The sequence below is a fragment of the Garra rufa genome, chromosome 1 (assembly GCF_049309525.1).
Source record: "Garra rufa chromosome 1, GarRuf1.0, whole genome shotgun sequence".
NCBI classification, from domain to species: Eukaryota; Metazoa; Chordata; class Actinopteri; order Cypriniformes; family Cyprinidae; genus Garra; species Garra rufa.
In genome coordinates, this window is record NC_133361.1 from 70,496,993 (window position 1) to 70,509,607 (window position 12,615).

Sequence of the window (12,615 nt, forward strand, 5' to 3'; positions counted from 1 at the left end):
AATGTACAGGAAAATAGAGAAAACATTTTTTTTCAGATAATTTATTGTAAATATACACTCCAAAAACATTGCTATAAAGGACAAAGAGATAAAATTCATAAAATTGGTGGTTCGAGCCCACCCAGGGACGTGTGAAATGCCGGTGTTTTGCCCGCGCGTCAGGTGTCCACTAACGCCTATGCCGAGGCACAGCTTTCTCAGGGCGTTTATCCTGTGCACCTTCAATAAGCTGGCTTGTTTTAAAAGAAGTCAGCGGCGGGTGTTTGATGAACATTTTCACCAGCTCGAGTTTGCTGTGGCATGTGGATTCATTCTTTACTGATGATCTGTCTCTGGGACTCATCTAGTTGACATGGTATCCGCTGACATTCGGCTGAAGGTGCTGATCCACCATCTGCTCTTGGTACGGACTGGATCCGGGGGACTGCAGTGACCATCTGATCGGAATACAGAATGGATCTGGCGGCTACGGTGACCTCAGAATAAGAAGAAACAGACTAATATTAATGTAGATGCAAAAGTTCCATGTTGCCACAGTGTCAGATTGGAGAGGATCTGGTTTTCACAGTCTTGCGTCGATGGCCGTCCAGGTGAAGAGGTCTTCACTGATGATCTGTCTCTGGGGCTCATCCAGCTTGCTACCACCTTGTCGGTTCACATCCACGTAGGTGCACGAAAAGGTCACGACCGTCACCGGTATTCTATCGCAGAGGCAATGTTGTAGCTTGTGTGGTTTATCTGAGGAGTGATCATTGCTGGTTGAAAACTTTCCCCCGATATCCCATCGGGATGATTTGAAATACAGTCGGCTTCGACAGTTTTTGCCGGTCTCTCTGGACGCTTCTTGAAAAAGATAGTTTTGCTTCGTTTTGTTTCCTTTTGTTGGAGTGGCTGGTTGTTGGTCCTCGTCAAAGAGGTGTCTACAGATCATAGCGTGCCGGAGCCAGAAGATTTGTTGTTTTGTCAATATGTTCTCAAGACTTTGCGGCAGGTATCAATAAACTACCGCACAATCACAGCTCTCCGCTACCCATCGTAAACAGGTTGGGCCTGTCTGTTCCAGTGGGCTCTCAGTGGTGCTAAAGCATCAAATGAAGAGGATGGGATTCGAACCCCCACAAACCAAGGCGTGCCAAGCACGACAGATTAGCTTTGCGTCGCCTTAACCACTCGACCACCTTTCATTTTGCCCGTCCCTTTTATTTAACACTCCCAATTTAGACCATCAGCTCACTTAACTGGACACGCGTGCAGAGCACAATGGATTAGCAGTCCATCGCCTTAACCACTCGGCCACCTCGTCATATTACGTGGAGTCTTTTATTTAGCACTCCAGATTCAGATCATCAGCTCATTAGTAGAGAACTCAAAGAACTGTTCTTAGTGTGTTAGATAAGGAGGACACACAAAAAGTTCAGCATGGGGTCCCCAGGACCTAGATTAAGGTCCAGTGCAAAAGGAACCGAACGACAAAGATTTTTTTGGCTTTCTGGTAACTCTCATACTGTCCAGAGTTGCCCTCAGGTGGTTGAAATTTGTAGACATTCTCTTTTAAGCGTACCAGCACCTGGCCAGCCTCTGGATGTTTTGACCCTTGGAGTCACCCTCCCGACAGCCTTTCATGCAGTTTGGAGCCGTGGCTTAGTTGGTTAAAGTGCCTGTCTCGTTAACAGGGGATCCTGGGTTTAAATCCCAGCGGTGCCTTGGGTGGCGTTCCAGTCCAGCAAGCGCAAGCTTTTCCGAAAGCGACCTGCAAACAGGGATAGCGAGTGGTTAATTTTGCAAACCACCCCGACTCAGTTGTCGGCAAACGCCTTAAAGCTGTCCAGCGCCCGGTCAGCCAACCCCTGGCCTATTCTCTGGAAGCCTGGATCGTCTAAGTCGCCCTCCCGGAGGGTGAACGTGCTGCCCGGCTAGTCTAGTAAACAGGAGATCCTGCATTCGAATCCCAGCGATGCCTTTGGTAACGTGCCACAATACAGCCGAGCTTGTGTTTACCAAAAAAATGGACGGCAAATGGGGACACAGAGGAGCTCGAGTCGTGCTTTTTGCCATTTTGTTAAGCCCATCATGCGCAATGTTGCAATCGGACAGCAGAAACCATTTGGAGGCCTCCTGTTCTCAGCGTAAATTGATTTAAAGAAAATGTCAATCATATTTAAAAGCTAGCAAAACATGCCCAAGAACCAATTCAGTGAGGTATGGCAATCACTGTCTTGCATCAAGTGGAGGCAGCAGGACGTTCGAAGTGTTTATTCATGCATCGTCTAAGACGCCATCCCCACAATTAGCATGCGGGTTGGCGCCGTGGCTTAGTTGGTTAAAGCGCCTGTCTAGTAAACAGGAGATCCTGGGTTCGAATCCCAGTGGTGCCTTGCAAATGGACCTTTTTGCCCTCCCTTGGACCTGAGGCCCTTACAGTGCCTCTGCCTTTCAAACGACACTGGACACTGCAATTGTGCAGAGACCCGAGGGCCTGTCCTTCCTGCAGAGAGAGAACGCGCTCTCTTACTGTTGGACGGCCACAGACCCGGAAGGTCAGCCTGGGTTTGAATCCGAGCAATGCCTCTGGTTGCGCGCCACAATACAGCCAACGTCGTGCTTTACGGCGAATGGACGGCGAATCGAGACACATAGAAGCTCGAGGACAGCGGGCGGTTTCCCTTGCAAAACAACCCTCTCACCTGCTTTTGAAGGATAGGATCCTAGGTTAACTGGTCCCACCAAGGAGGCGCCGTGGCTTAGCTGGTCAAAGCGCATCCCAGCCATGCCTTTCCATCAGTGGCTGTCTCTGGCCTCGCTGTTGGATGGGAGATCCCGACGAGACTCTGTTTTTGAACCATGCCTAAACTGTGCAAAGACCTGAGGACCTGTCTTTCTGCCCACACAGCGTGCCACTCAGCCGAGCTGGACAGGCACAAATCTGTAAGAAAAGGGCTCAGTGGCCCAGCCTAGCATACCTACAGGGCTCTGTGGCGCAATGGATAGCGCATTGGACTTCTAAACTGCCAGATGAGGCCATTCAAAGGTTGTGGGTTCGAGTCCCACCAGAGTCGTGGCTTTTGGCTTTCTGGTATCTCTCATACTTTGCAGAGTTGCCCTCAGGCAGTAGAAATTTGTAGACATTCTCTTTTAAGCGTACCAGCACCTGGCCAGCCTCTGGATGTTTTGACCCTTGGAGTCACCCTCCCGACAGCCTTGCACGCGGTTTGGCGCCGTGGCTTAGTTGGTTAAAGTGCCTGTCTTGTAAACAGGAGATCCTGGGTTCAAATCCCAGCAGTGCCTTGGACAATTTTCCAGTAAAGCAAGCACAAGCTTTTCCGATAGCGAGTGGTTAATTTTGCAAACCGCCCCGACTCAGTTGTCGGCAAACGCCTTAAAGCTGTCCAGCGCCTGGTCAGCCAACCCCTGGCCTCTTCTCTGGAAGCCTGGATCGTCTGAGTCGCCCTCCCGGAGGGCGAACGTGCTGCCCAGCTAGTCTAGTAAACAGGAGATCCTGCGTTCGAATCCCAGCGATGCCTTTGGTTGCACGCCACAATACAGCCGAGCTCGTGTTTACCAAAAAACGGACGGCAAAAGGGGACACAGAGGAGCTCGAGGACAGCGGGCAGTTTCTCTTGCAACACTACCCTCTCACCTGCTTTTGAAGGATAGCATTTCAGGCTAACGGGTCTCACTGAGGAGGCACCGTGGCTTAGCTGGTCAAAGCGCCTGTCTTGTAAACAGGCGATCCTGGGTTCCATCCCAGCGGCGCCTTTCCCCCATTGGCTTTCTCTGGCCTCGCTGTTGGATGGGAGACCCCGACGACACGGTATGTTTTTGAACCATGCCTCAATTGTGCAAAGGCCTGAGGACCTGTCTTTCTGCCCACACAGCGTGCCACTCGGCCGAGTCAAAGCAATGTAGTCAAATCTACTCCGAACCATCACTCTAACTGTTTAGAAGCAGATCTCTTATTCTGGGACTTTGTGGGACTTTCCAAACTCCCTTAAAACTGCAGCTGTTAAAACTGTTACGGATTGGTCAGGTTCTGCACCCACAGTCACGCCCCGATCACAGTCACCTGAATACTGATCATCATGCACCTGCACTCAATCATCATCTCACTACAAGAGCACCTCACACACAGCCATCATTGTCCGGGCTCGTTTGCACGAAGCGGACTCATTGAGCTTCACTCTAAGTGGTTTCAAATCCCTACTAAACTTACCGTGATCCTTACCTTCTGATTCCTTACCTGTCTTCCCGTCTGTTCTAGTCCAAGTCCAGTCTTTGTCTCCAGTTAGCGGTGTGCCAGCCGTAAGTCCGTCGACGGAACTCCAACGCTGTGTGTGTGAGTGTGGTCATCTTCACCGGTCCTCCTCCCGTCGTCCCTGGAAAGGAAAAGCAGCTAATCATCCACGATCCAGCTACATTTCAAGAATCACACCCTGAGCTGTTATACTCACCCGGTTCTGCACGCTATTACCTTCAACTTGCTCTGCTGAAAATAAACCTGTTAATACTCACTCTCATCTCTCTCGTTTGGTCTGCTTACGTAACAGAAGCCCGGACCAATACAGCAACAGCATGAGCACGTTGGATCCGTTTCAAGAGCTGGTGGACTCACTCCGGAAAGTTTTGTTGGTCAGTCATGCCACCATGCCCTCTCCAGTTCGTCCTACAGCACCACCGGCACCCAGCACTTCTTCGGACCCCGTTCCTTCCAGTCCCATGGCCCGACCAGCGCCCTACTCTGGCGGGGTGGAGGAGTGCAGCGGATTTCTGTTACAATGTTCACTTGTATTCACAATGCAACCTGCTCTCTATCCCACAGATGCTTCAAGGATTGCTTTCATCACATCTCTGCTTACCGGTCCAGCTCTCAAATGGGCGGATACCTTATTTCAGCAGGCCGGGCTGGCAACGCAATCGCTACAGATACAGAAGTTTCCGCAGGAGAGCAACTATATCATCTGAAACAGGGAAGTATGACGACTCAAGATTACTCTCTACGTTTTCGCACTCTAGCCGCTGCCAGCGGATGGAATGAGCGGTCTCTCCTAACCACCTACCGGCTCGGCCTAGAACCCAATCTCCGGAAGCAGTTAGCCGCATTAGATGATTCGATGGGATTGGAGAAATTCATTCAGCAGTCACTTCGTTGTTCTGACCGGTTGAAATCATATAACGAGCAGTCTGACACTTCTGCACTCCTCCGACCCATGTCACCCGCCAGCCCTCCAGAACCAGAACCAATGATCCTGGAATCCGGCAAGATCTCTGCAGCTGAGCGACAGAGAAGGCTGACCCGGGGTCTTTGCATGTACTGTGGGGCTGCGGGACACATTCGTATTCATTGTCCTACACGTCCATCGTCATCCTTGGTGAGTGTCATCCATTCAGATCTGGATAATATGCGTCCACTGACTACCAATGTTCAGTTAACCACCCACGTCTCTTGTGTTACAGTCGCAGCCCTCATCGACTCCGGGTCAGCGGGAAACTTTATCTCGGACACCCTCTGTCGCCAGCTCCAGCTGCAGACCCAAGCTTCAAATACCATCTACCAGATCCAACCCATAACCAACAGGATTAATTCACGGCCACGTATCCATCGCAAGTGTGAGCCTATAATCCTTCAAGTCGGAGTTCTACATCGGGAGGAAATTCATTTTCTGGTTCTGGAGGGAGCTACTATGGACATCATTCTGGGGCGCCCGTGGCTGGTAGCTCATGATCCCATCCTCTCTTGGGGCACCGGAGAGATTACCAGGTGGGGAAAAGGATGTACGGACCGCTGCTTCCCAGATCTTCCACGTCCCAACCCAAAAAAGATATCTGTCAACGTCACCTCGATCGAAAGTCCTGTTGAGAAAAGGTCAGTCAAGATTCCCTCAGTCTACTCGGAATTCCAGGATGTCTTTTGCCCCAAGAGAGCTTCCCAGCTACTGCCACATCGGCCATGGGACTGCGCCATTGACCTTGTTCCGGATGCTCCATTGCCCAAAGGTAACATCTACCCGTTGTCGCTTCCAGAGACCAAGGCAATGGAGGAGTACATAAAGGAGGCTCTCGCTCAGGGATACATACGACCATCAACTTCACCAGCAGCATCCAGTTTCTTCTTCGTCTCAAAGAAGGATGGAGGGCTGCGGCCATGCATTGATTACCGAGTGCTCAACCAAGGTACAGTCAAGTTTTGCTACCCCCTTCCTCTCGTCCCTGCGGCCCTCGAACAACTACGCACAGCCAAAGTGTTCACGAAGTTGGACCTCCGCAGCGCGTACAACCTCGTGAGAATACGTGAGGGGGACGAATGGAAGACGGCCTACGTGACTCCTACTGGCCACTACGAGTACTTGGTCATGCCCTATGGATTGGTCAACGCCCCCTCCGTATTCCAAAATTTCATCCACGAGGTACTCCGGGAGTTCCTGCACCACTTCGTCGTCGTCTATATTGATGATATCCTGATTTACTCCCGGAGTGAGGCCGAACATCGCCTCCACGTTGCGGAGGTCCTCCAACGTCTACGAGAGCACAACCTATACCTCAAGGCGGAGAAATGTTCATTCCATTTGTCTTCAGTGCACTTCCTCGGGTATATCATAGATCAGGAGGGGGTTCGCATGGATGAGGGAAAGGTGGCTGCAGTAGTGTCCTGGCCAAAACCCACTACCATAAAAGAACTCCAAAGATTCCTAGGTTTTGCCAATTTCTACCGTCGATTCATCAAGAACTACAGCATAATCACTTCTCCACTTACCAGCCTGCTCAAGGGAAAACCACGTACCCTACATTGGACTCCAGACTCGGCCGCAGCCTTCCAAAACCTCAAGGACGCCTTCACTCAAGCTCCACTCTTGATTCATCCGGACCCTGATCTCCCTTTCGTGGTGGAGGTGGATGCCTCTACTACCGGCGTGGGAGGTATCCTGTCACAGCGCCATGGTACTCCTCCATTGCTTCATCCCTGTGCCTACTATTCCCGGAAGCTCAGCCCAGCGGAGAGGAATTATGACATCGGCAACCGCGAGCTCCTCGCTATCAAACTCACTCTGGAGGAGTGGCGACATTGGTTGGAGGGTACCAACCACCAGTTCCAAGTCATAACAGATCACAAAAACCTGCAGTACCTGCGAGAGGCCAAGAGGCTCTGTCCCCGTCAGGCAAGATGGTCCCTGTTCTTTTCTCGTTTTGATTTCACAATAACCTACCGGCCAGGATCCAAGAATGTCCAAACAGATGCCCTGTCACGTATCCATGATTCCCACGATTCACCTGAAGCACCCTCCACCATACTCCCAAAGGACATCATCGTCCAGCCCATAGAATGGACCAACCCTCCGGCTGTCGCCACTCCAGAACCCAGATCTCCGCCGGGCTGTCCACCAGGTCATCAGTACATCCCTAGGACCCAACGGGTAGATCTAATCCATTCTACGCATACCTCCCTGGGCACTGGACATCCAGGGGCCAACAACACTCTCTCGCTGCTGACGGAACGCTTCTGGTGGCCGCACATGGCAAGGGATGTACGGAGGTATGTTCAAGGTTGTAAGGAGTGTGCGATGTCCAAAAGCCCACGTCATCTGCTTGCCGGGAAACTCCATCCCTTGCCTGTGCCGAACCGCCCCTGGTCACACCTGGGAGTGGACTTCATGACCGATCTTCCTCCCTCAGACGGTAACACCTGCATCTTTGTCATTGTCGATAGATTCTCAAAGTTCTGCCGTCTAATACCCTTGAAAGGTCTTCCCACAGCTCTGGAATCTGCAGAACTCCTCTTCAACAACGTCTTCCGATATTATGGCATTCCAGAGGACACTGTCTCAGATCGCGGACCGCAGTTTATCTCCAGGGTATGGAAGTCATTTCTGAAACTCCTAGGTGTGACCATCAGCCTCTCCTCTGGATACCACCCTGAGACCAACGGGCAGACGGAGAGGAAGATCCAGGAGGTGGGGCGGTTCCTCAGGACTTTCTGTCATGGTCACCAGGACTCCTGGAACCAGTTCCTGGGATGGGCTGAATACGCCCAAAATTCACTGCGGCAACCCACCACAGGACTCACACCATTCCAGTGTGTGCTAGGCTTCCAACCACCTCTCTTTCCCTGGAATGGCGAACCATCACAGGTGCCTGCAGTGGATTACTGGTTCCGGGAGAGCGAGAGAGTCTGGGACGAGGCTCACCACCACCTGCAAAGGGCAGTGCGCAGAACAAAGATCTCCGCTGACAAGAAGAGGATTCCAGGTCCCACTTATACTCCTGGGCAGAAGGTCTGGCTCTCCACAAGAGATATCCGTCTGCGCCTGCCCTCGAAGAAACTGAGTCCCAGGTTTGTTGGTCCCTTCACCATCGTGGAACAGGTCAACCCCGTCACCTACAGGCTCCAACTACCGCCACAGTACCGTATCCACCCCACATTTCACGTATCCTTGCTGAAACCTTTTCACCCACCTGTCATTCCCTCCACAGAACCTGACCAAGAAGAAGAACCCCCTCCTCCCTTGGTTCTGGAAGAGGGATCCATTTACTCGGTCCGTGAGATTCTTCTGTCCCGACGTCGTGGTGGCAACTTGGAGTATCTCGTCGACTGGGAAGGCTACGGACCAGAAGAGAGGTCGTGGGTACCCAGAGTCGACATCCTTGATCCGGCCCTCATGGAGGAATTCCACCGTAACCATCCTGAGTGTCCAGCCCCTCAAGGACGAGGTAGACCACCACGACGTCGGAGGCCTCGGCCCTCAGGAGCGGGCCCTGGGGAGGGGGGTAATGTTACGGATTGGTCAGGTTCTGCACCCACAATCACGCCCCGATCACAGTCACCTGAATACTGATCATCATGCACCTGCACTCAATCATCATCTCACTACAAGAGCACCTCACACACAGCCATCATTGTCCGGGCTCGTTTGCACGAAGCGGACTCATTGAGCTTCACTCTAAGTGGTCTCAAATCCCTACTAAACTTACCGTGATCCTTACCTTCTGATTACTTACCGGTCCTCTCGTCTGTTCTAGTCCAAGTCCAGTCTTTGTCTCCAGTTAGCGGTGTGCCAGCCGTAAGTCCGTCGACGGAACTCCAACGCTGTGTGTGTGAGTGTGGTCATCTTCACCGGTCCTCCTCCCGTCGTCCCTGGAAAGGAAAAGCAGCTAATCATCCACGATCCAGCTACATTTCAAGAATTACACCCTGAGCTGTTATACTCACCTGGTTCTGCACGCTATTACCTTCAACTTGCTCTGCTGAAAATAAACCTGTTAATACTCACTCTCATCTCTCTCGTTTGGTCTGCTTACGTAACAAAAACCCTTCGGAAAAATAGCAATGTTGATAACACTATATTGAGTAACTATAGACCAATATCTAATCTTCCTTTTTCAGGCAAGGTTATCGAAAAGGATGTTTTTAATCAGCTTAACCACTGCATAAACTCAAATAGATACCTGGATAATTTCCAATCTGGTTTCAGACCACATCATAGCACAGAGACAGTGCTCATAAAGTTAATAAATGATATCCGCCTAAATTCTGATTCTGGCAAACTATCAGTGCTGATATTGCTAGATCTCAGTGCTCCGTTCGACACTGTTGATCATAACATTCTTCTAGATAGACTGGAAAACTGGGTCGGGCTTTCTGAGATGGTCCTCAAATAGTTCAGGTCATACTTAGAAGGGAGAGGCTATTATGAGAGTAAAGGAGAACATAAGTCTAAGTGGACATCCATGACATTCAGAGTCCCACAAGGCTCAATTCTTGTGCAGCTGTTGTTCAGCCTGTATATGCTCCCACTAAGTCAAATAATGAGAAAGAACCAAATTGCATATCACAGCTATGCAGATGACACCCAGCCCCATTGACTCTCTCTGCCAATGTATTGATGAAATTAACAGTTGGATGTGCCAAAGCTTTCTTCAATTAAACAAGGAGAAAACAGAACTCATTGCATTTGGAAACAAAGATGAAGTTCATAAGGTAAATGCGTACCTTGACGCTAGGGGTCAAAAAACTAAAAATCAAGTTAAGAATCTTGGTGTGATTCTGGTGTCAGACCTCAGTTTCAGTAGCCATGTCAAAGTAGTAACTAAATGGGCATACTATCATCTCAAAAACATTGCAAGAATTAGATGTTTTGTTTCCCGTCAAGACTTGGAGACTTGTTCATGCCTTTATCACCACCAAGCCAGGGCTTCATGGGCGGCAAATGTGGCAGTCTTATGTGGGTCCTAACTGGGCAATTCATGCCAAACACATTTGGACTCCACCTGCCCAAAGGGGTTCAAAGTGGGTTTGTACCCGGGATCCACATGGGGGCCAGCCGTGGATGCCCAGATGGGTTTTAAGTGGGATCTGTAAGGGTCTTATGTGGGTCTGAACAGGGCAATACGTGCCCTTGCAGCACCCCCTCCCCCAATTCATTACAATTAAAAAACCTTCAATAAAGTGTCAAAGCATGCTCAAGGTGGACAATTAACATTTTTATTAAAAAGACAAAAAACAGTCTGCAATTCAAAGTCTGTGCAAATGCCATATAAAATTTACATTTTACATTTCAGCTTTTTTTTTAAAGAAATACGGCACAATTACATTAAAAAACCATGGGACAGTTTCATCAAAACTTTGAATTAAATATGTTTACCTTAAAAGTATTAGAAATTATTTCCTGATAATTCACTCAGCCCCATGTAATCCAAGATGTTCATATCTTTCTTTCTTTAAGTCGAAAAGAAAGTAAAGTTTTTGATGAGTAGATTTCAGGATTTTTCTCCATATAGTGGACTTCAGTGGGATTAAGGTCAAGGATAAAGGTTTCAAAATTTCAATACAGCTTTCAAAGGGCTTTACAAGTTCCCAGTGACCCTTATTCCTTGGATGGGATGATGTAGAGCCCTTTGAAGCTGCATTGACAATAAAATTTGGAACTCCCTTCGAAATATGTAGAAAAATCCTGGAATGTTTTCCTCAAAAACCTTTTTGACAGAAAAAGAGACAGACATAAGCATCTTGAATGACAGAGGGGTGAGAGAATTATCAACAGGAAATATTTGTGTCAGAATTGATCTAAAAACTGAATAAATACAAAACCAACACATTTACAAAATTATCAAGACTAACAATTTTATTAGTTTCAGTTGTAAATTTAGATTATTGAATTTTCATTACCAGTTATTCAGAGCTCCGAGGTGAAATTTAACTGAAAATGCATTTCTATCTCATCCACATCATTTTATTTTAATCCACAATATTCTACTGACTCCCATGGGCTCCAAATACAGTGGTGTCCAAAATTATTAGAACACTAGTATTTTTACCAGCTAAAAAGGATTTTAATTCAGTCATGTTTATCTTTTGCTGCAGTGTTCAATGGGTAATTTATTTTATATTTCTAAACATTAATTTTGCCATTAAATGTAATAATCCAGTAAGACTTTTGTTTGACAACAGCCAGTGCTCCAAACAGAGATCTGATCTTATCATCATCCATTCTGCACAGAATGACATTAAGAAACAGAACAAACTGAGACAGATTAAATCTAGAAGAACTGTGGCAACGTCTCCAAGATGCTTCAAGAGGCCCACCTGCAAACCTGAAAAACTATCCGCAAGTGCCCCTAGTGCAAAAGCTGCTTTAAACACAGGATGATGGTCACACCAAATGTTGATTTAATTTAGTTAAAAGAAGTTAATTGATAAAGAAAACATTTATGATATTTTTATCAACATTCTCATTTTACAGAATTTGTACACAAGTGAAAAATACTATCAACTTTCCTTTAAAAATAAAATTAATGTTAGTGTGTCTTAACGTTAGAAATTAATACTTACTTCCTCTGAAGATCGTGTAGTAGAAGATTTTCATTCCTAAAACTTCTGGATCATAAGGGGGAAACACACAAGCATTTAATTAAATTAAAATTAATTTGTTTGATAAGACATTATCTACTTACTGACAGACATGGGCTTGCAAAAATGTACTCACCGGCTCCATACTAAATCTGCACAGCTGATACAAAATCCTGGTTTACGTCTAGTATTCTTCTCCATGGAGTCCAATGATCATGCTTTCAGGTCCTCTCTCTGTCAAATGAGTTCACATAACAGTGTTCTTAGGTTACTCATTTTGAAGTTCTGTCACATTTTGTGAGTTTGATCTTAAAACTAGCATGGGTGCACGATATGACTATATTATTTCACAATAGTAATATAGTTATTTATAATATTGTATTTCATTCAACATACAATCAAAGTAGCAAATTAACGTTACAAACAATAGGACTAATACAAAGGCAAGTTAAGTACATTTAATGATTTTCTCTTTAGTGTTTTGTTGTTTTATAATAATTAAGACCGACTGGTAACGTTAGGCTTAATTATACTGCTGTAACTTTAAAAAGAAAATGCACAGATCCAGTAACTGACACCTAACCTGGTTTGTTAATCTTGAATCAATACATTAGTGACTGTATTTAGGTCAATTGCATCTTAAGTAAACTGTCTGTATTTGACTTTTCAAGTGAGCTGCAGATTTCTTTCACTACATATATTCGGCAAGACATACTAACAAAACACAGTAACACACACTGGTAGGACACTAAGATATGAAATCGTGATTAATTTATCAC

General features: G+C 47.4%; 6 non-coding genes across 6 annotated transcripts; all 6 read left to right on the plus strand.

Moving 5' to 3' along the window:
* Positions 1-698: 698 nt before the first annotated feature.
* Positions 699-839, plus strand: LOC141285978 (U4 spliceosomal RNA). Its single transcript, XR_012339106.1, has one exon. It is a non-coding gene; the product is annotated as a U4 spliceosomal RNA (small nuclear RNA).
* Positions 840-1,630: 791 nt separating this feature from the next.
* On the plus strand, positions 1,631-1,704 carry trnat-cgu (transfer RNA threonine (anticodon CGU)). Its single transcript has one exon. It is a non-coding gene; the product is annotated as a tRNA-Thr (tRNA).
* Positions 1,705-2,301: 597 nt separating this feature from the next.
* Positions 2,302-2,375, plus strand: trnat-agu (transfer RNA threonine (anticodon AGU)). Its single transcript has one exon. It is a non-coding gene; the product is annotated as a tRNA-Thr (tRNA).
* Positions 2,376-2,966: 591 nt separating this feature from the next.
* trnar-ucu (transfer RNA arginine (anticodon UCU)) lies at positions 2,967-3,056 on the plus strand. The gene is given in 2 exon segments: positions 2,967-3,003; positions 3,021-3,056. It is a non-coding gene; the product is annotated as a tRNA-Arg (tRNA).
* A 155-nt stretch (positions 3,057-3,211) lies between these two features.
* On the plus strand, positions 3,212-3,285 carry trnat-ugu (transfer RNA threonine (anticodon UGU)). Its single transcript has one exon. It is a non-coding gene; the product is annotated as a tRNA-Thr (tRNA).
* Positions 3,286-3,683: 398 nt separating this feature from the next.
* Positions 3,684-3,756, plus strand: trnat-ugu (transfer RNA threonine (anticodon UGU)). The gene has a single exon. It is a non-coding gene; the product is annotated as a tRNA-Thr (tRNA).
* Positions 3,757-12,615: the final 8,859 nt, after the last annotated feature.